This window comes from Balaenoptera physalus (genome assembly GCF_965194825.1).
Source record: "Balaenoptera physalus genome assembly, chromosome: 3".
NCBI lineage: Eukaryota > Metazoa > Chordata > Mammalia > Artiodactyla > Balaenopteridae > Balaenoptera > Balaenoptera physalus.
In genome coordinates this window covers 49,599,608-49,623,045 of record NC_138890.1, presented here as the reverse complement: position 1 = coordinate 49,623,045, position 23,438 = coordinate 49,599,608, and the positions used below count along the sequence as shown (strand labels likewise).

General features: G+C 48.7%; 2 protein-coding genes across 2 annotated transcripts in view; one reads left to right on the top strand and one right to left on the bottom strand.

Annotated features, from left to right (window-relative positions):
- The window catches only part of SPARC (secreted protein acidic and cysteine rich), a 22,591-nt gene extending 13,197 nt beyond the window's left edge, over positions 1–9,394 (bottom strand). The window contains exon 1 of the mRNA XM_082456757.1: positions 9,249–9,394. The gene's annotated coding sequence lies outside the window, so the exon portion shown is untranslated. The remainder of the gene's footprint in view (positions 1–9,248) is intronic.
- SLC36A1 (solute carrier family 36 member 1) overlaps positions 1–23,438 on the top strand; it is a 286,800-nt gene that overhangs the window by 235,133 nt on the left and 28,229 nt on the right. The gene's annotated exons all lie outside the window — the stretch shown is intronic.

Sequence of the window (23,438 nt, the reverse complement as noted above, 5' to 3'; positions counted from 1 at the left end):
TACATTCTAAACAAAGAATAGTTTTTGAGTGTGGCCAGTGGAAATTTGTGGCCATACTTTCCTCCATTTACCCAGGAGGATGGCACTTCTCTGGATCCTGTGTGGGAACTATCCAAATGCTTACATATGTTGCATGTTACCTTCCCTTTCCCCTTCACAGTTAAAGGATGTTAGCTGAGATCTAGAAAATTCTCCCGCCCTGGTCACTGCTGTGACCTTCCTCTAGATGCTGAGCTCTCAACTCTAACAATCTCATGACTGGAAGGCATCTTGGAACAGAATCTCCTCTGATGGTTCACTGCCAAAATGCCATCCCTAACTGAGGAACTATGGTGGGGACATTTCGTTTCTTGTTCTAACTGAATGGACTTCCGTTTCCAAATGGCTTTAGAAAGTTCTTCCTTATACTGTTCAATTTGGCTCCCTCAAGCGTCTCCTGGTCTACTCTGATGGTCCTTCTGTGGCCACACAGAGCAAGCATGCTCCCTCTGCCCCCAAGCAGCTTTTAGTCAAGGTGAGCAACAACCATATCTTCCCTCGTTTGTCCCCCAAAACTTCCATATCAGTCCCATTATCCCTAGTTCCTCCCCAGACTTCTCAAATGACCAAGCACCTTGGTGGGAGGTACCCTGGCATCGTGGAAGAAACACTCGGCTTGGAACTAAGTGCCAGGGATTCTGGTTCCGTCGAAATACTAACTTGGTGTATTGGTTCAATCCTTCATCCTCTCTAGACCTTGGTTCCCCCTTCTATTGAGAGGGTTAGACTAGGTGAACATTGAGGTGATAGCCTGGGCCCTTAAGATGCCCTTAAACTGTCACAGCACATGCTGGTCTAGGCATACATCCTCCCCTCTGATATCCTCCGTTTTAACTTGGATTATGGTATTTGGGGAAACAGACAGGGGAAGGGCAGACTTCATAATGATCCTTTATTGGATTGAAATAGACACTAAACCTCACTATTTCATGGAGTATACAAGAAATAAAACCAACAGAAAGTTAAAGAAATCAACCTGGGAGCTTGGCTTTGCCTCACGATGTCCCCAACTCCCAGAGGAATCCAGTCTCCCCTTTCCAGGCAGTTTTGGGAATGTTCCTCCCCTCACACAGCTGTATGCTTTCCTTCCCCCCTCTCCCCGCAAGCCTTGAGGTGGACAAATCTCCCTTCTTGCTTCCGCATTTGGAAGATACAAGCAAAACAACTCCCGCATGTGGCTTTGGACGAAGGGAACAGGAGAGAAAGCATGAATGAAGGGCTTGTCTGAGATTGTTTGAAGTTGAAGGGTCAAAGTGAGACTCGTAGCAGGAACAGAAAAAGTCACCTCGTCTGGGCTCCAATTGCAGAGAAGACATATCGTTAGAGAAACAGCCCAACTAGGACTGGAAATGCAATAAGCTTCAGGTTGGAGAGCCAGGAAGACTGATGTCTCCAGAGCCTGTGTCCTTTGTATGAGCAGAGGAACTGCCCCTTCTCTTTGACCAGGGAAGGGTTTGTGGGTCGGCTCTTCTGTCTGTCCTGCCTTACCACCTGCGCTCTTTCCCAGTGGCACACTGACCCTTTCTGCCACCCCCATCCTAGGTGCTGCAGCCGGAAGAGAAAAATAATTCTACATCTTACAGTACGTTATAGTTTCTAAAGGCCTCACATATAGTACTCTTTCCCCTTGGAGCCTCTGACACACTGGCAGGCAGGCATGGGAGGGCTCTGAGTCCTGCTGCCACAATGAGGAGTCTGAGGTCGAGAGGGAGAAAGTCACGCAACATTCAGGCCCCTTCCAAGCTGACAAAGTCCCTTCTCATAGCGTTGGTTTGGGCCTTATAAGGGTCATGCTCGGAGACGGGAGTGGGGTGGGAGAGAGAAGCGGAAAGTGAGAGTGTTAAGGACACAAAATCTTGGAGGAGGAGTTATTTTCCAAATTTGAGGTTTTGCCCAGTGCCCAGTGCTACCTCACCAGTCCCAGAACCCTCTCCCTCCAGATGATGGGATGGGAGGGAAGGGGGCAGCTGGACTGTTCTTGTATGCACGACCATACTCCCTGCATACCTGTGAGCTCCCTCTTGGAGGTTCTGTAAACCATCACTGGCCGCAGAGGCAAGGCACCCATCCTGCAAAGCTAAGGGGGTGCATCAGTAACGCCAGCAAGGTCAGAACACAGGGTCAAACCCCAGCATCCAGAAATTATCAGCTGTGCACCCATCCTTTGCCAATCAAACCTAGGTCTGGCGTGCCCAGGGAAAATAAAAATACTTCTGTATAAATGAGCAATTTTAAATGAAAACTCCCTTCTTTATATCTCTTTAGTTTGTAATGATAGCTGTGTTTATCCTTTTCAAAGTATCTTCATAATCCGACATCCCACTGGGGGCTGAAGGCATGTCTTTCTGCCTTATAGTACAGGAGAGAAGGCTGAGGCTCGGAGCGTGGAAAAAACCTGCCCAGAGCCCCAGGGAGCCAGCGGCAGGGCTGAATGAGGACCCAGGCTGCCCCCCTCTGCCACTGGCATGCCCTCCACCTCACAAGCTGTTTCCCTTTGTGGCAGCTCCCTCCCTAGGTGCTCACCTGAAGGGGGCCCAGTTGGGCCGCGAACTGGTCCAAGGTACAGGGAAGGAAATGAGCCTGGGAGGTGGGGGGATGAGGGGGGCAGGAGGTGTGTTTCCCTTGGCTCAGTGGTCATCAGATGCAGACACCGCTCACTCCCACCCCGCCGCCTGTCCTGCCTCCTGTTCCGTACATCCAGTCCCTTCCTTTTGCCTTTATTTGCTCTGGAGATGGCTGAAAACCCATCCTTGGCTGCCAGCAGGACCCGAAGCTGAGGTCACTTCTCTGGGGATGGAAAAGTACAGCCAGCGCCCCCAGTTCATCTCCCTCAAAATATAACGGGCCTCCTTTGGGCTCTCGCTGGACACTGAAAAGTCCCTGAACATCAGAACTGGGGGAAATCTCAGAATCATAAAATGTTAGATCGTGGGTCTTGGAATCATAGACCCCTAAGAACATGAAACACAGCATCTGAGATGCAATCATCAAATCTGATTTGAGTAGGAGAGTTTATGGAGCAATGCAGTCTAATAGAACTTTCTGAGATGATGAAAATATTCTATATCTGCATTGTCCAATATGGTAGCTACTGGCCACCAGTGGTTATTGAACACTTGAAATGTTGCTAGTGCAAATGAAGGGCTGAAGTTTTCACTGTGTTTCATTTAAATTAAATCTGTGTAGCCATATGTGGCTAGTGGCTACCATATTAGACAGGGTGGTTATCAACTTTTATAGAGGCAGTATGGCAGAAAGGTAAGCCCAGGGGCTCTGGAGACAGAATATACAGGATCAAATCCTGGCTCTGCCACTTAGCATTTGTGTGACCTTCAGAAAGTGACTTTCCCTCTCTGGCCATCTGTAAAATGCAAATAACACACCTACCTTGAAAGGCTCATGGGTGATTTGCCCGAGAGAATACAAGAGGTTAGCAATGGAAGAGCATCTTAAAATCCAAAGATTCCAGAATCTCCATCCCCCTTGAAAATCCAGGGCAAGAATACCAGCTCTTTGTCTGTGGCCCAGGGAGAAAAGGTGTTGGGGTGGAGGAAGGAGACATTGCTCCTCTTGGTCTCAGGCACACCAGCCCAGCCCCCAGTGGGCACAGTGACAGAGCCGGCCCCAGGCTGCCCTCTCAGTTGAGCTGCTGACGCAAACCAGGCGTCTTGCTTCCACTGTTTGGCTTGCAAACAAGGGTTCCAAAAAACACATGTTCCTGGTAAACAAGCCCAAAGAGAGGAAAACAAGTCTAGAGGCTAATAAAAGAACCCGTGAGTGAGCCAGGCCCGCCAGGGAGCTGGGACTCAGAAGGAGGGCTGAGCCAGGCCAGAGAGGCACCATCACGGCCAGTGTGGCCACATGGGCACTCACACCCCAGGGGAGCAGACGCAGCCAGTCAGAGGTGACGTGGAAGTCGGGTCCTGGGTTCGAGTTTTGTCCATGTTGCTCCCAGCTCACCATGCAGATGAGGGTAGCCTCCTTTACTCCCTGGACCTCACTTAGCACCACTCATCTGCACAATGAGGGGGATCTTTTAGACCAGTGTGTTCAACATACAAGCCAGGAGCTCTTTCTCTCAATGAAGTCTTCCGCAAAAGTCCAAATTTGAAACAGCTAAGAGCCTCTTGCATTTGTTGAACATGTGAATGTACTATTATCTATTCAATGAATTAGCTTGAAATTTAAAAAAAACAAAAGCAGGTGAAAGCGGTGTTGAGTTGGGGGCTGGAAATCCCGTACACTTGGACACCCCCTGAGACACCTTGGAATGCCTCTAGATTCTTTCATGAACAGAGTTTGAAGACCTTGGGGCCAGAGGGTCCCTAAGGTTCCTTTCAGCCCTGACATTCTGAGTCAACTGAGGCAGAAATCTTTCAGAATACCACCTTTCTCAACTTGCCCCTTGACTCCCTGCTTCCACTTCTAACATTTCTTGCTGGAAGGGAAGAAGCTAAGGGAAATTTTTATGGTATTATGGGTGCTCAAGCCTAGCTTTGAAAAGGTTCAGAGGCAACTCAGACGTAGCCCCAGAGGGTGAGACTAGAATCAATCTGACTGAGGTTCTATAAACACATCTGAGATGCCACGTTTCACCGTGGTTAGGAGAGGCCCCAGGGTGGAGCTTCAGGCTCTCCTTCTTGGCTCCCCCTAGGGGCCACTGCTGCATCTGGGTGACCACAATGAAGGGGATGAAAAATAACAACAAAGTGTCCAAGCTGTCACATCCTAAAGATAGCAAATCTGTGGCATATATGCCTCCACCTGCCCCTGCTGTGCATGTGGCAGACATTACTAATCAATCATATGACCTTTTCCTCTAAAGTCCAGAGTGGCATTCAAATCCTGAACACAGTTCTTCTGGCAGCTGCTACCAATGGATTGGTGTTGTCAAGCCATGGGAAATCTCTTTGCCATGCTTCTGATTTTAGAGATAGGGAAACTGAGGATCAGAAGGGGAAAATAATTCACTCGAGGTCATATGGCAAGCTAAACTTCCAGATGTTCAGAAACATCCAGATGTTTGCGTTTTTTATTTTTTTATCTGATCGAGTCAGGATCCTAAGGCTATGACTAACACAAGATGGCCCAGAAGGATCCACAGATGAGATGGGTTAATACCAAGTTTCTGAAAGAACCCAGCTCTGGAGAGAGTTGCTATTTCCATTTGTATTTTCCCTATAGATATCAAGCTCTATAGCTTGATGAGTGAGGGCAGAGTTAATTTCCTGTCTAAGACATCTTCTGGGTGAGAAGGAGGCTGTTTTTCTAAATAATTCTGTCAAGTCACTGGTTGCTGGCCTTGGGCCTGCACAGCCCAGCTGTCCCTGAGTTCAGGGTTGGGGTCAGGACCCAGGCTCTGTGCTGTAGAGAAAAGGTAATTTCTTTCATCCCCAGGGTTGGCTGAAAACTCAGCTCCAGCCTTCCCTTTTTTCCTTTAAAGGAGGTTCGGGAGGGAGCCAGCAGGAAGCAAATGAGCAGCTGCCTCTTAGCCACATCCTGCTGCCCTAATGACAAAGCCATGCGGGCTGGTTTAGGCCATGGCAGGCCAGCAAAGGAGAGAAAGAAGTCCTGCTCATCATTTATTATTCACAGGGCTCATTGCCTCTAGAGAGAGGAGTGTATGGAGGATGCCAAACTGCTCAGATGAAACAAACAAAAAACACATTGAACATCTGGATGTTTCCAAACATCTGAAAGTGTGGCTCAGGCATCAGTTTGCTGTGTGACTTTGAGTTATTCTCCCTTCCTGAGTCTCAATTTCTGTCTGTAGTATGTAACAGGTGGTCAGGAGTCTGTCTCCCTGCCATGGCCTATAGTTAGATCTGGCTGTGCACATCCGTGTGTGGCTACGAACAGCAGTTGTGTATCTGTATGAGTGACCTATGGACCTGAGGACCTCTGTGTGAAGCTGTGTGTGCGACTCTGTGCATGTCTACCTGACTCGGCATCTGTCGGTTTCAGCCTATGTAGGTGAGGGTCAGAGTTTGCGTATGCATCAAAATGGACCCCTGGGACTTGTCTGTGAGTCAGGGTATCGTTCAGGGAGAGCTTTGAGTGCATGACCTTCTGTGTCTGCTCATGTATTGAGACATTTATCTTTAGCTGTGCCAGTGGGTGCCTGCTGGTGAAATCAATGTTTATATATTTGGCATCCTCGTGGGTTTTTTATCTCTGCACACATAGCTACCTATCTAAATAACCTCAAAAATAACATATTTTCCTGTTTACCTCACATCCTCAGCTCTTTCCTTTCCTCCACCATCCTTTTCTATTTATAGCTTATTTTCAGCAAGGAAGACTGCTCTTGTGAATAGCAAACCCCAGCCATGCTATTGGTTGACAAGTCTCTACGGATGGATAAAGATTTTAGCAGGACTGTTATGTAACCCAAGACCCCCTAGCCCCTCCTCTCTTGTTTCCTTTTCAACTAGGGGGCCAGGAGGTGTTAAAAATGTAGCCCAACTATTCCCTCTAATGAAAGCAGCACCTGGCATTTAGGTTCACAGGACTTCAGAGCTGGAAGTGTACCTGGAGACCATCTAGGTTACATTCCCCATTTAATAGATTGGGAAACTGAGGTCCAGAGAGGGGAAGTGTCTTTCCAAATGTCACTCACTGTGAATTAGGATCCACCTCTGCCATTGCCTTGGCCAATGCTCTTTCCACACTGGAGGGTACAACACTCTTGGGAAATACTCAAGAAGATGCCCAAATCAAAAGACTTTGAACAATATTTATTTTGTTTAAATGTGCCTGTCAGCACTTTTAGGAAAGGGAAGTTATATCCAAACCCCAAGATGATGAAGCTGCCAGACAAAAAAGCTGGGGATGATTTCACCAACTCTTTGGATGCCATAAATTCATCAGTTCTAAAAGCCCATCTGATTAAGTGGGAGGGCCACAGTGTAGCAAGTGCTTCTCTGTGCATCGCCCTGTTTTGTCCACACAGTATCCCTTTGAGGTGGTGCTGTTATTGCTTTGTAACCAAAGAGGAACCTGGGGCTCAGAAAGGAGAAGCCATTAGTTCAAGGTCAAATGGCACCTTTGAGGCAGAGGTGGACTTAAAACTCAGGTCTTCAAGTTGCCTGTCTAGGAAGCGGAAAGCATATCACAGCCTCACAGCTGCCCTGGGGTGCTGGGAGATCAGAAGGGCAGGACCTAGAGTTTGCTGTCCTGGTGTTTGGGGACAGAGTGGAGTGGCGGACATTCAGACTGAGCCTGATGTTCTAAGTGTTTCTAGAGTCCCCAGCCAGCAGGCAGAGACCCTGAAAAAAAGGTTGCCATGGCAACTCGCATTCCTCATAGAGTGAGTCATAGCAAAGAAGAGCCTTTTGGTGGGTGGGACTTGGAAAAAGTTTCAAAAGTTGATTCCTTCCCCAGGCACCGCCCCCTTCCTCCCCACCCTCCCTCCCTCCGCTCCAGGCTTTGTCGATGTGGCAGCTGATGGCTGAGTTAACTCTCTCTTCCCCCAACCACTCCCATTTCAAAGTTTTTCATCCTCCTGCAAATATACCTTTGTTTCCAGTCCCCACCCACTCCATCTTCCACATCATGCCCTCCGGCTACCTGGAGGGTCAGCAACCATTTGAGAATATGTTAAAACCAAAGGCTGTGAACACCCTCTTGTATACACTGCTGCTGTCTCTGCCTCTTTCCGTCTCTGTCTCTGTCTGTCTGTCTCTCTCACACACACATTACTGTATATACAAATTTAAGGGGTTTGCAGGTGCCTTTAAGCCTATGCAAAAGCTAGTCTGTGGATTCTGGTTTAAGAGACCTTCCTTTGAAAGTTGCAGAGGACGTCGGGCACCCCAAAGACCATCAATCAAGTCCACCCCTCTTACTTTACAGACAGGGAGACTAAGTCCAGAGGAGACACTTACCTAAGATTACACATAAAATGTGTGCCTTCGGTCTGCCACCTTGCTTCTGATGTGCTTCTCCCCCTACTGTCAGCACTTGGGGTGTATAGAAATTTAACCCCACAGAAAACAGTCTCTCTATGTGTTCTGCATAGAATAGAATTTTCTGGAGGAAAATGTGTGCCTCTCTGTTCCTTTTGGGGCAGACTGGGCTTCCTAGAAGATATGCCTCCCCCAATGCCCCCTTTTCTCTTGGTGTCCTCAGGGACTCAAGGAAGTCCACTTCTCAACCAGCCAGTGGAGCCATAGACTGAAGAAGACCTAACACCAGCCTGTGTAGAGTTTGAGCTTCTCATAGCAAGGTGTGAGAAGGTTGCCCTGGAACCCTCTCCATCTTTCCTCCTCCCTTCCACTCTTTACAGCACATCCCCCCACCCAGCCTCCCATCAGACCCAGTGCCTCAGCTGGACCATATCAGATGTCTGGCGTCTTCAGATCTAGATACACAGAGGGCTACTGCTGGCCATTTCCTGTGCTTACACCCCAGGGAACCCAGGATAGGAACAATGCCTAACCCAAGACTGACTGTCTGATAGTGCTATTTCAGGGTGAATGGCACCGGAATCAGTGTGTGTGTGTGTGTGTGTGTGTGTGTGTGATAGTGCTATTTGAGGGTGAATGGCACTGGAATCAGTGTGTGTGTGTGTGTGTGTGTGTGTGTGTGTGTGTGTGTGTGTGTGTGTGTGTGTGTGTCGGAGGACGGGGTTTGAGAGGGGAGAAATTCCAGGGAAACAGGAGCCTTCCCAGAGGTGCTGATTAAAGATGAAGACTCCCCCTTTGCCTTCCAGAGATCAATGTATCATTCAGGCAAAGTCTCTTTTGGAAAACAGAGCCCCTGACCAAGAACCAAGTATAGGAAGTTTCTTCTTCTGGAATGGGAAGCAGGGCAGACTCTGGCTGCCGGCCGGTCCCTCTTGCAGCTGTGCCCAGATCAGATTCCCAGGAAGGGAAGAGGCTGCCACATTTGTAAAGGCAGCCTCTGAAACCAGAGAGACGGACACAGAGAGAGACAGAGAGAAAATACTCCCTCAGTATCAGACAGTCTGATTATTTTCTGCGAACCTAAAAGGGAGACCAAGTTATCCTGAAAAGCAACAGGCAGCAAGTCCGTGGTCCCTTAAGGGGAGCAATGATGGAGCCCAAAGGACATGCACATCCCTGTCTCTGATCCAAGAGACCTCCCAGCATAGCTTCCCCTCCCTTGTACACAAAGTTGAGGAGTGAACCAGAGTGCAGGGGTTATGGGACTAGAGAAGGGACAGGCAGGGCAGGGGTCATGCATACCTCAGTGGCAGGCAGGCAGACAGCAGGCAGCAGGCGAGAGCTCCGGGCGGTCTGAAGGTCTGCAGGAATGTGAGGGGTTTAGAGCCTGGTAACAGGAAACCACTCAGAGCTCTGGGCTGGGTCTCCCCCTCCACCCCGCGGTCCCTCCTCCTCCTGTGTCTCCTCCTTCCCCTCCCTCCCCCTCCCCTTCTCCCCACAGCCAAAGCTGTCTCTGTCTTCCATTTCTTTCTTCCTCTCCTTGCGGTAGGCTGTCCTGACCCGCCTCCCCTACCCCCGCCTGCCACATGGGTTCTGGAGCTGTTGCCTAAACAGACTGACGGAGCGGTGCGCCAGGGCTAGAAGGGGCGGCAGGAATCACCTAGAACAGCCTTCTCCTTGTTCAGAGGGGGAACTGAGGCCTGGAGAGGCAAGGGATCACCCAAGGTTCCCAGGGGCAGAGCCAGGCCCAAGGGTCTTGATTGTATGACCAGTGATCTTTACAAGAGCCTCCCTAACATTAGTCAGTGCTGAGGAGGGCAGAGCAATTGGAGGGGGTTGTATCTGTGACAAAGGCAAGGCTAGGACTAGCCTCTATACAGACTAGAGAAGCTGCCATTGATGCGTCATCACTGATGATTCGGGATATGGTCTAAAAATAGCCACTCAAACTCTAGCTGCACCAGCTAATGGACACAGAAGGGGTTAGCTTTCTAGCTGGGGGATCTATGTCATCAGTATAGAACCGATAAGGTAATTGATGATATTGATTACAATCACAGAGGTAACAATGGCCAAGGTTTACTGAGGACTTAGAATTTTCATAGATATTGTTATTATGCCTATTTTACTAATCAGGAAACAGAGGTGCAAAGAGACTGAGTTACTTGCTCAAGATCATGTGGCTAGAAGTGGGGTAGGCAGGCTGATTCTACATTCAGCCTGGTTCACTCTTAGGCTGTAGGAGCCTCTCGGTGCAACAGGTCTCAGTTGAATATTTATGAGAATATTGATGAGTGTATGAATATTTATGAGTGCAGGCCTAGTACTTTGAGAAGTATAAGAATTAATATCTGGTCCTTGTCCTCAAGGAGCTTTGAATCTTGCTGAGAGGGCATGCCTTAGGCATCCACCCACTCACATGAGTGGTACAGACTCTGAGGTTTATCCCCAGGGGTTCAGAGTGGCAGGATCTCTGAGTTGGAGCAGGCGGAGAAGGCTTCCTGGAATAGGTGGCTCTCAAAGCATGAACTGGGTTTGAATAACATGGAAAGGGAGAAGGCAGAGAACATTCTCATAAACTTCTATACAGTATGGCCTCCACCTCCTTGGCCATCCTCTCCTGCTGCCACTCTCTTCCTTTTTTACTCTACTCCAGCCACACTGGCTTCCTTTCATTTCCTCAACAACCACAACGTTATTCCCACCCCAGGATCTTTGCACTTGCTCTTACCTCCGCCGGGAACTTTCCTCCATCTGATTTTGTGTACCTGGAGTTTTTTCACCCTTCAGGTCTCTGTTCTAATGTCATCTCCTAAGAGAGGCCCTTCCTGACCCCCTCTCTCACAGGCATAGTTCAACACCTTACACTGTTTTGTTTCCTTCCTGGCACATGTCACAATCAGGAGCTATTTGTCAACCGTACTAGACAGACACTCCATGAGGACAGGGGCTTCTCGTGTCTTAGTTGCTGCAGTGCTCCAAGTGTCTAGAGCAGTGACCAACACGAACCTGGCTGTCAATCAGTGTGGGAGCTGTCTTTTACCTAGGGTTCCACCCTGCAATAGTGCCCAACACTGGTCTTCACTGGTCTTCAAGTGAAGTAAGTCAGAGAAGGACAAATATCATATGATATCACTTATATGTGGAGTCTAAAAAAAAAAAGATACAAATGAACTTACCTACAAAGCAGAAACAGACTCACAGACTTAGAGAAGGAATTTATGGTTTCCAGGGGGGAAGGGTTGGGGGGAGGGATAAATTTGGAATTTGGGATTGACATATACACACTACTAAATATAGAATAGATAACCAACAAGGACCTACTGTATAGCACAGGGAACACTGCTCAATATTCTGTAACAACCTAAATGGGAAAAGAATTTGAAAAGAATAGATACGTGTATATGTATAACTGAATCACTTTGCTGTACACCTGAAACTAACACAACATTGTTAATCAACTATACTCCACTATAAAATAAAAAGTTAAAAAAAAAAAGAGAGAGAGATCCTCAAACCTGCAAAAGTCTGGGCGTCCGTGCATTTTTCTTCAGAGAAGGTCCATGGCTTCCCTCAGGTTTCCAAAGGGACTGGTCAGGAATCCATGAAAGTTCCTCTGTTCCAACTGAGCCCCAAGACCCCTCCCTGGTCCAGAGGCCAAAAGTGCGTTCTCTGCCTCGGCTTTTCAGTACAGGGTGCTGGCAGACTCCTCGGGTACCTGTTTGCAGTCTGGACAGATGTATGTTTTTTGGGTTTTTAAAAAATTTATGTATTTATTTTTATATTTATTTATTTTTTTGGCTGTGTTGGGTCTTCGTCTCTGTGCGAGGGCTTTCTCTATTTGCAGCAAGTGGGGGCCACTCTTCATCGCGGTGCGCGGGCCTCTCACTGTCGCAGCCTCTCTTGTTGCGGAGCACAGGCTTCAGACGCGCAGGCTCAGTAGTTGTGGCTCATGGGCTTAGTTGCTCTGCGAGCATGTGGGATCTTCCCAGACCAGGGCTCGAACCCGTGTCCCCTGTATTGGCAGGCAGATTCTCAACCACTGCGCCACCAGGGAAGCCCCCAGATGTATGTTTTTATAGGATCGGTTGCTATAGCTCCCAGGGATTGCGGGGGCTAAAATTAACTTAAACTTCGTGTTTTCCTTCATGAACTAAGATAATGATGCTGATGAGAATGAGCTGATGGAACCATTCCCAGTGTTTGGCTGGAGCTCCCATATGGCCTTCGGTTCAGGAACTGGAAAGCCGGTTGGGGCCAGGCTAAAGCTCTGGGACAGATATCCTGTCTGGGGGCCACTCCCAAGCCCCTGTGGGGGAACCCTGAGCCCAGATCCCTCAGAGGAAAACTTGGTAGGCTTTCTATCCAGGGGTGAGAGCACGCTGGGAGGACAGGAGCCTCCGAAGCAAGATGACTTTGACCTAGGGAGGGAGACCATTAGGACTAAGGCTGGTCCTCCTGCCACCAGCAAGGGCACCACCAAGAGAAGGGAGAGACGTGCAGCTGGGCCAGATGTGCTAGATCTGGGTGCCAGTCCCCGCTCTGCCACTGAGTCACCAAGTGACACAGGGCTCATCCCCATTCCCGTCTGGGCTACACTTTTTCCATCGGTAAGTAGATTGGACAGCATAACAGTAGTAATGAGAGCCAGCATTTATTAAACACCTACTATGTGCCGAGCACTGAGCTAGGTGATTGGCACGTATTTTCTGACCTACCCTTTATAAAATAGGAACTATTACTATCCCCATTTTAGAGATGTGGAAAGTGAATTTCAGATCAATAATTTGCCCAAGCTCATGCACCGAATACATGGTCAAATCAGAGATTCAAATCCAGGTTTAAGGGATACCAGAGCCCAAATCCTTAACCGCCACACTGTACCCTCTCCTAAGTTCTCCTCCAGCTCTGCTATCTGTGGACTCTGGACTACACAGCCACTTGGTGCCCATCTGCCTAGCTGAGTGTGTTGCTGACCCAGAATCAGATTGGATCAGCTTTTCAGCTTGCAGAACGAGAAGTCAGCGCCTTGGGGTCCCTGCCAGCTGCCCACCACCCCTTCCACCCTCTCACCAGCAGTGTTCCTTTAGGTACCACCCCCGCTACCTTGATCCCGCCCTTCCTGACTTAGCACCCAGCACAGCTTTAGAACTCCAGGGCAATACCCACAGGTGCATGGCGTCCAGGCTCCCCACACCTCCCAGGACATCAGCTGGCCTCCATCACTCATTCGTGGACTCCACTGCACGAGGCCGTAGCAATAAGTAGGACAAAGGCTGTCCTCGTGCCTTTTACATTCTCACAGCCGGAGGCAGGTGATAAACGAGTTTCAGGTTGTCATCAATTCTATAATGAACTAAACAAGATGACTTGAGAAAGTAGTGGGGGGACTATTTAGATAGGGTAGTTGGGGTAAGCCTTTGGAGGAGGCCAATTCTGAGAAAAAAAATGTTGAATCATGAGTCAGTGAAAAGGGCTAGGGGAGGAGTATTCCAGGCAAGGGGTGAATAAGCGCCAAGACTCTCGGCGGGGAGAGCTTGGCTTCTTCAAGTGACTGAAAGTGTAGCTAGAATTACCGATCAGAGATTTCCCTTCTCCTCCTGGCCTTCCTCTTCCTTCTCTCCATCCTCTTCCTCTGCTTCATGCCTATTATTTTTACACCCTTTCGGCCATTCCAAAGTACTTCTTTGTCTACTTTCTCAGTGAATGACAGAGCCGTCCTGTGAGGGAGTCAGGCTAGGGCTTAGAACCTATGTTGTAGATACGGGGAAACTGAGGCCCGAATCACCCAGTGGAGCTGGGGCTCAAAACCAGGTCTCCTGCGCCCTGGCTCAGAGGCAGAGTCTCAACCCCACTGAGAACCTGCTTGTCTTTCTGCTCGTAACTCCAGAGTCTGTGTCACCTGCACCACCTGATGGACCATCTCTGGGAGCTGGACTGGGGCCAGGTGGGCAACCAGTGTTCCCATGTACAGGCAGAAATACCAGGACAGGGAGAGAGAGGTCTGATCTCTGGAATAGATCAGGGAGGCTCTTGTGGATTTAACTTCTCTCAGGAAGGAAGGCCACCAAGCAGAAAGTTAAATAAATAAAAGCAGTGCCAGGAAACATCCCCTAACGCCTCACAGCGGAAACAGTGTCAGGATCTCAGTGGTTCAGATCTCCAGGCTGTAAATCCTAAAGGGGCTTGCAGGTAAAAAACTTATTGAGTTTTGCATGTGGGAACTTGAGGGCCTATGGGGGGACCATGTCCCGTTGGAACAATTATGAGTAAACTGGGAAGAGAGAGAATAATATCCAATATTTCTCAGCAGACACTGGGGAAGACACTTATGTCCATCCTCTCATTTAATCTTCACTTAATATACACATTTAGGTAGGATGTTAGTTTTCCATTATTGCTGTAAGAAATTACCACAAACTTGGTGACTTAAAACACACATTTATTACTTTACATTTCTGGAGGTCAGAAGTCCTAAAATCAAGGTGTCAGCAGGGCTGGGTTCCTTCCAGAGGCTTGAGGGGAGAATCTGCTTCCTTGTCTTTTTCAGCTTCTAGAGGCCACCCACATTCCTTGGCTTGTGGCCCATTCTCCATTCCTCCAAGCACATCATTCCAACCTCTGCTTCCATTGTTGCATCTCCTTTTTCTGGCTTTGACCCTATTGCCTCCCTCTTATAGAGACCCTTGTGATTACATTGGGCCCACCCGGATAATCTAGGATAATTTTCCCATCTCCAAAGCCTTAACTTCACCTGCAAAGTTGGTCCCTTTAGCCATATTTATAGTTACAGGAATAAGAAATGGACATCTTTGGTGGGGCGGTGGAGGGGCATGATTTAGTCTACCATAGGTAGGTACAATGACCATTTCCATTCCAAAGATGAGGAAACCAAGGTTCAGGGAACTACATAACTTGCTCAAAGTCCCACAGTGGTAAAGCCAGGAATCCACACAAGTAGCTTAACTCCAGACCTCAACTCCCCATAGCTTCCCTAATCAGAACTCTGCCTATGCCATGCTCTTGGTAAGGCTGCCTCCCTTCCCCCATCTGCCCCAAACCCACCCATCCTTTGAGCTCAGGCTGACTCTCTCCTAGTCTTTCAAAGTTTAGAGCTGATAAGGCCCTTCAGCCCTATCCAAACCTACACCTCCTTGTATGGCTGGGGAAATTGACAATCGTAGAGCCCAAGGTCACAGTGTAGACAGCTAGGCCTAGAGCCCTGGTCTCCCAACTCCAGGCCCAGGCGGAGGCCAGCTCTGGCTGCTCCAAGTCTCTGGAGTCAGGGACTGGACCAGCTGATCCTTTGGGCTGAAGATTATGTATCAAAACTCTGAAACGCACCCTTTGTGCATCTGGCTGAAGGTCAAGGCTGCCAAGCTAAGAGGGCCTGGGCACATGGAGACTGACTCAGCCTGTTGTCCTGTTACTGTATCTTTTCCTGGGCCAGCCCTCCTATTGGCTGAAGGGCACAAAGACCCCATTGCCATCTGGCCCTTGGTCCCCTGGGTAAAGTGGCCACTGACCAGGGCAAGGCCAAAGGGAGAGGAGGGTGAAGTTTCATGTCAGCACCCCTCCCCACTTGCACACTCCCACTGGGCAAATTCAGATTTTCCCTCAGCTTTTTGCTATTCACAAAGGACTCTTATTCCCATTGTCTTATGGAGCGGCACAGTCAGTCTCTCAGGTAGAAAAGTCAGAATTTACTATGCACATTCGGGGCTTGAGCAGACAGGATGTCCTGCTCATGGTCACCCTGGTGGCCCATGTGGCGCTGTAATGACAGTTCCAAACTTAATCCTTGGTCCGAGGCTCTTTCCACTAACCAGCTGCCTCCACCCGGGGTCCAGGGAGAGCTTACCGAGCCAACTCCTTCTTCGTTGAGGTGACAAACGGTTCACAATGTGTTGGCTGCACTTCCTCGCGTTGACACAAACCCACCCAAGGAGAAGTGATTGAGTTCCAGTTAGGTTCTGCCCTTAGTAGGACCTGTGCCCTGTGGCCCTGCCTGTAGTCTGTCCTTGAGTGGCCCATCTGTCCTCTCCACCTCGGTTTTCTTTTTCTTTTTTTAAAATTTATTTATTTTATTTATTTTATTTTTGGCTGCACTGGGTCTTTGTTGCTGCACGTGGGCTTTCTCTAGTTGCAGCGAGCAGGGGCTACTCTTCGTTGCGGTGTGCAGGCTTCTCAGTGCGGTGGCTTCTCTTGTTGCGGAGCACGGGCTCTAGGCGCCCGGGCTTCAGTAGTTGTGGCACGTGGGCTCAGTAGCTGTGGCTCATGGGCTCTAGAGCACAGGCTCAGTAGTGGCCCACGGGCTTAGTTGCCCTGCGACATGAGGACTCTTCCCGGACCAGGGCTCGAACCTGTGCCCCCTGCATTGGCAGGCAGATTCTTAACCACTGCGCCACCAGGGAAGCCTCCACCTCAGTTTTCTTGTCTGTTAAATGAGCATAATTATCTGACCCTCCTGGGTGCAAAGTCAGTATAAGATTCAAGTGAGCATGGGTTTCAGAGAGTCAGTTAGCAAGAGCAAAGTCAAAAGTCCCAGCCTTGGAGTCAGATCTCTGGGCCTGGATCCTGTAGCAAGTGACTTAACTCTAAAACTGGGGGCATGTTATTTCACCTCCACGTTCAGTTTTCTCAAGTGTAATGTGTAACTCTCCCCTTTACCTTGTGAGGATTAAATGAGATCATATAAGTAACGTGTTTGGCTCACTGTTCATATCCTACACTATCAATAAATGTGAGCTATCTTACCATTAGATCATTAAACATTTCCCAAAGCATGTCCACAAACTATTAGTCCTCAGATAAAAAGGGGGACCCTGGGTTCAAGTGAGTTTGGGAAATGTGGCATCTGCCACCTTCCTCATAGCTATTCCTCAGGCACATGAGAGCATTAAAGCCTCTGAAAAGTTCTGCAGAAAAGAAACCTGTTTAACTCTGTCTAACATTTACACATCTCTCTTTTCCATGAACTTCTGAATGCGTCCCACAGAACTCGTGTTCCATGAAAATACCTTTGGGGGAATGCCTATTTGATCCAATGCCCCTGTCCAAAGAAGAAACTAAAGTCCAGGAAGGTGAAGTGACTTGTCCTGGGTCACGTGGCCAGTAAATGGCAGAGCTGGGACTTGACCCAAGCTAACGAATTCTTTGGGCTATTGCTCTGTTAAAGCACGCTGAGAAAACACCTTCTGTTGTTGGTGTGGACAAGCGCTCTCCAAATGTCAATGATTTGTATACCGGTTTCATAGCCTTTTATTCTTTCTCTAAGGTTCTGTATCCATGACTGAGGATGCCAGGCTCCCTCTGGCCTGAGCTGTCTCCCTGCAGCCCTGGGTGGGGTTGGAGGAGCTCGACGATGGATTAGTTCTGCCTCCTCCCACCCCTGGCTCTGTAACATTGCAGCTGCTGGTCCAGGTCCAGGGAACACTCCCACGCAGGCACCAATTTTCTTCAGAAACCCCACACGCCTGGAAATCTTTTCTGAAGGAGGTGGAAAGCCCAATAACCCAACCCAACAACGTGGCAGCTCTTACATGTTCCCTGACGTGGCCCGCAAACCAAGCCTCTCTTCAGTTTTAGCAGCTGTAGACCCAGGAGTAATGACAGCCCCGCCAGCCCAGCAACGTGGCAGCCGGTGCTGTGACTCAGCCGACCTGGGGGGCAGCCTGGAGCCTCCATTGGTCTTTTCCGGGTCCCAGGGCTGGGCAGATAGGGGACATGGAAGGGAGATGTGGATGAACCGGTAGAACCTCTACCCCCATCTCCAACACAAGTCTCTTTTTTCCCCACCATTGCCTGGATAAGGCAGGTCGCATCACTCTCTTCTGAGACTGATCTAACACCGCCCCAATATGTCACCTCTCCCCACTTCTGGCTTCTGTTCTCAGACAGCAACTTCTTGTAATGAATCTTCGAGACTTTCCAAGCCAGTGGTGTTCAAACTGCCTTCTATAAGAGTTTCATGCAAGAGTCTTAAGAGGACGGAAAGAAGGCCAAAGGGGCAGGTCTCTAGGTCCCAGTGCATCCCTGCCTTCAACCAGAGCAGAACTACTTTTTTTTTTGGAGTAGAGTTGATTTACAATGTTGTGTTAGTGTCAGGTGCACAGCAAAGTGAATCAGTTATACATATACATACATCCACTCTTTTTTTTTTTTTTGTAGATTCTTTTCCCATATAGGCCATTACAGAATATTGAGTAGAGTTCCCAGTGCTATACAGCAGGTTCTTATTAGTTATCTAGAACAGAACTACTTTTATCTGTCTGACACATCAGACTTTTGCCTAAGATTTCATTTCCTAGAATGGGTTCACTGCTTAAAAAAAAAAAAAATTGAAATGTACAAATTTATTTTTAGCCCACTGGCTTTACGGGTGAAGAAAAAATGAAGAGAAAGAGGGTAATCTGTCCCAGACACGGAGTATCACAAACTCACAAACTATACCAGGCCCCGTGGGAAAGGGGAGGTCTCCAGGAGCCACGCATGAGCCCTGGAGGATGTCAGACCCACTCCCCGGAAGCTTGCAGTCTGCTCACCCCAGGTAGGCAGCCATGAGGAAGGGGCTCCATCCACCAGCCCGGTACATCCCTGGAGGAGAAACAAGGGTTACCAGGGAGGTAAATTTATCATCTTCAGGGGCAGGCAGGTGATGGATGTGAGCAGCCCCTCTAAGGATTGGCTGGACCTTGAGCAACCTGGAGAGAACATGCCCTGCCCAGAGGCTCTCAGATCCCTTCCGCCCTTTTAATTAATTAATTAATTAATTATTTAAAGTCTTTATTGAATTTGTTACAATATTGGTTCTATTTTATGTTTTGGATTTTTGGCTGCGAGGCATGGGGGATCTTAGCTCCCCGACCAGGGATCGGACTTGCACCCCCTGCATTGGAAGGTGAAGTCTTCACCACTGGACCACCAGGGAAGTTCCCCTTCTGCCCTTTTTAAAAATGTTTTGCCCTCCAAACAAAACTCAACTTCAGGAGGAATCTCTCCATTGGCCACCAGTTTGGCACCTTTACTGATAGGGGCTGCTGGTTCACCTTTCTTTAGGGGAATGGACCATCCCTCTTCTGTATTCTTCTGGGAGAAGGGCCAACGTCTTACTTTCTGGTTTTGAAAACTTTCAAGAGACATAGCCTCTTGCTTCCTTCTCTCCGCTAATCTGTTCCTCTTCTCCTCCATTTTCTCATTTTTCTTCTTCCTTTTCGCCTGGGCCCCTCCTCTTTCTGTCCTTCCCATCTTTTTTTTTTTTAAGTTTTTTTTTTTAAATTAATTAATTTATTTATTTTTGGCTGTGTTTGGTCTGTTTCTGTGCGAGGGCTTTCCCCGATTGCGGCAAGTGGGGGCCACTCCTCATCGCGGTGCGCGGGCCTCTCACTGTCGCGGCCTCTCCCGTTGCGGAGCACAGGCTCCAGACGCGCAGGCTCAGTAGTTGTGGCTCACGGGCCTAGCCGCTCCGCGGCATGTGGGATCTTCCCGGACCGGGGCACGAACCCGTGTCCCCTGCATTGGCAGGCGGATTCTTAACCACTGCGCCACCAGGGAAGCCCCTTTCCCATCTTTTTGAAAAAAGCAGTGGACCAAGAATCAAGGGGCCTGAGTTCCTCACTCTGTAAATGACTTGGGCAAGTCATCTCCCCTCTCTGGGCAGTTAGCTCACTTGTAAAATGAGGCTGTCGGGTTAGATCGTAATTTCCAAACAGCAGGGGCTGAGGACCAAGATGAGGGCACTCAGGTTCCCTCCTTAGACCCCCCAGAGGCAGCTGTTTGGCTATTTTAATCAGGTTCTGCAGCTAAATAACTCTTGAAAATCACAAGTCATTTAACTCAAGGCCTTCCAGCCTTTCAGTTCAGTGTTTCCTCTTCTTTTTCTATTCTGGCTCCTGCTTCTCTCCCTCCTTCAGGTCCTCAGGTTTGCTAGTGGAGACTTACGATCCTCCAGGGTGGCAGCCCTAAGTCTGTCCCGCTGTCTCTCGAGAGACCCAGCTGTGCGCCCTCACTTGCAATGTGGGAGGAGAAATGGTTTCTTTCCTGAAATCCCAGGGCCGTGAGGAATTGTAGCCAGCCACCCATCTTGGCCCCTGGTTGCAGCACTGAGATCTCCACCCCCTGCCCTCCCCCACTAAACGGCCCCGCTTCCCAGCCGTATCCCAAGTTGGATTATTCTCCTGATTCAGACATTTTTGTGGTGTGAAATCATCTCTGCCCCAGCCGGCTGAAGCCAGGAGCTTGCTACAGCCCACGACAGCTCTCCGGCCCTCCCTTCTCCTGCCACGTCCCACACCCTCAGCTCCTTTCCTCCAAGTGCTCAGAATTTCCATTTGATGTCCTTCCAAGGCTAAAAAGAAATTCAGACAGAGTGGCAGGGGCATGTCAGCTCTGGGGTTCAGCTCTGGCCTTTCCCTGTAGCTCCTGTGTGGGTCCTGGCACATGGCTGACTCCCAGGTAAAGGTGACTAAAATGAGTTTGTGAAATCAAGACAGAGGAACACAGTCAAAGCGAGAAAGGGAGACAGGCTCGGACAGAGGAAGAGAGAGACACCGGCAGAGTCTGTCATGATCAAGAGAGAGACAGAGGTGAGGAGAGAGGGGAAGAGGCAGACACAGAGAAACAAATGTGGAGAAAACGACTCAAAACTTAGCAATAAGACAAAAGGGTGACTGCATATCCTCTTTTTTTTTTTTTAATAAATGAATGTACTAAGCTAAGAGGTCTTTTATCTTTTTTATTTAAAAAAAATTTTTTTTGGCTGTGCTGCGTGGCTTGTTCCCCAACCAGGGATTGAACCCGCACCCCCTGCAGTGGAAACACAGAGTGTTAACTACTGGACCACCAGGGAAGTCCCTGCGTATCCTCTTGACGTTAGACTGAAGCTTGGGTTAACACGCCTGTCCAAAGATCTGCTTCTCTAGGGGATATATTGTTGTTTGACTTGCTGTTTACTATTGATTAGGGGTCTGGCTCTGAAGTTACATATTAACTCATAGATTTCTGTCCAGTTAAAGAAAGAAGCCCAGAGGTTACAGTTTTAATGCCTTGTAGGACATTAACCAGTTTTGTATATGACCTAGCAGACTTTTTCCAGCCTTCCTTCAGTGCCTGTGTAGACATGATCTCTCTTTGAACTCTCCTTGAATCAGCTTTACCACCCTGCTTATTCCCTCATTAACAGGTTAAATAAATCACTGACATGTGCCCATTTTTTATTTTTATGCAAGTTGTGTTTTTAACTTTAAAAAAACTATATTTTTAACAAGAGAAGCAAAAATAGAATGAGGCAGATAAAGGAAGAGTGAGAGTGAGACGCAGAGACAGAGAGAGAAAGGGAAAGAGAGAGAGACATAGGCAGACTGGCAGGAGAAAGCAACACAGAGAAACAGAAAGAGACAAAGGCAGAGATGGGAATTCCCTGGCGATCCAGTGGTTAGGACTCGGCGCTTTCAGTGCCGGAGCCTGGGTTCAATCCCTGGTCGGGGAATTAAGATCCCTCAAATCATGGTGCAGCCAAAAGAAAAAAAAAAAGAGAGAGATAAAGCCAGAGAGACTGAGACCCAGCCAAACCCATACAGAGAGTCAGAGAGAGAGGAAAAAAACAAAAGAGACAGAAACACAGAGAGACACAGACAGAGATAAAGGCAGAGGGACTGAGACCCAGTCAAACCCATACACAAAGTCAGAGAGAGAGAGAAAGAGAGAGAGACATAAGGGCTAAAAGCAGAATGCAGTGTTGGCCATGCATCACACGAAACCGTAAATAGTGGTGGCTTCTGGAGAGGGGATGGATTGGAGTGGAAAATGGAGGTGAAAGGGACTTTATGCTTGCTTCTTAATACTTCTGTATTGCATTTTTTATGGACATGTAATCGCCTGTTATTTTATGCTTTTAAAAGAGGGAATCAGACATAGAGGGAAAGGCAAAGAGAGACTGTGAGAGGAAGAAACCACCAAAGAGAGACAGACGGCATCAGGAGCGGCACAAGTAGGGAAAGCGACGTTTGAAGGAAGGCCCTTGAGGCAGGACCGAGAGTGGAGCACGCCTGTTCCTTGTCCTCACTGAGCCCGGAGGCTGGCACAGGCTGGGCGTGGTGCTGTTGGAAGTCTGGCTGGGAGGCTGGGAGGGAGCCGGAGAAAGCAGAGAAGAGGCAGACGTGGAGGAGACAGATGGAGCAGGAACAGGCAGATCCGGGGCAGGTGGAGGGGCACCCAGGAGCCAGGGCCGGGCCTCCTCCCTCCTTCCAGAACCTGGGCGCCAAGGCCTGAAGGCAGGTGCCTTTCAGAGCTGTGGGGTTAAGGAGATAGAGGACAGGAGAGCCTCCCAGAGATGCTTCTCCAGGGCATGGAATCTGCCCTGAGAACTGCCAGGCCCACAGGCAACCACCTCTGGTACGTCAGCCTCCTAAGGGGAAGGGGACTGAGTGCTTGTCACATCCAAACCAATTTAAGAAACGAGGTAACTCAGGCCCAGGTGGGAGGAGAGACTTGTTCAAGGTCACATGGTTAATTTGAATATCATCAGGGCGAGGAACTGAGTCTGCAACTCCCTCTTTGATATTCTTTCCACTCTTGCCCCTTCCACCCAGCAACTAGAATGACTCCTTTAAAATGCACATCACTTCATGTCTCTGCCTTGCTTGAAACCGTTGCAGAATTCTCTCCCGCAGTATTCATTTTCTAGCCAATGAGATGTATGGAGTTTCTGAGAAGGATCCTTTCAGGAATTTGACTCAGCTGGGAAGTCCATCTCTTTCTTTTTAAAAAAAATCAAATTATTTATATAGATAGGGGCTGTAACCCACCCCCCAAAATTTGGCCAAGGCCATGTACACCCTAGAGGCAGCTCTGCTTGTGGCTAAACCCAAATGTCTTATGTATCATGTCCTCAATAGACTCTTGACATGGACTCTCCTCCTCAGGTCCTTCAGTGATATTGTAATATATATATTTTTTAATTTGGCCATGCTGCACGGCTTGCGGGATCTCAGTTCCCTGATCAGGGATTGAACCCGGGCCCTCGGCAGTGAAAGTGTAGAGTCCTAACCACTGGACCTCCAGGGAATTCCCCTCAGATCCTTCAAATGCTCACTCTTGGCAGGCAGAGCAGACTGAGCTGGTCCTCTTCATCCCTTCTCCTTCCCAAGGTGGTGAAGTTCTATCATGTGGTAGACACTCATTTCTGGTGGGATGAAAAAGGACTCCAAAGGACAGAGTTGTTATTTCCAGCAATACTTTGATCTAGCAGTTGGAAATCTATCCCTTTGGCCTTTCTTTCCTCCCTTCTTCCTGCTGCCTGGAATGCAGACATAACGGCTGGAGCGCCAGCAGCTATATTGGACCACAAAATGACCTTAAGAATGGAAGCCATTAGCTAAGATAGAAAGAGCCTGGGCCCTGATGACCAAGGAGCTGCCATATCAACTGTGGAATTTTACCTGATAGAGAAATCATTTCTATCTTGTTTAAGGCACTGTTATTTTGGGGTTTCCC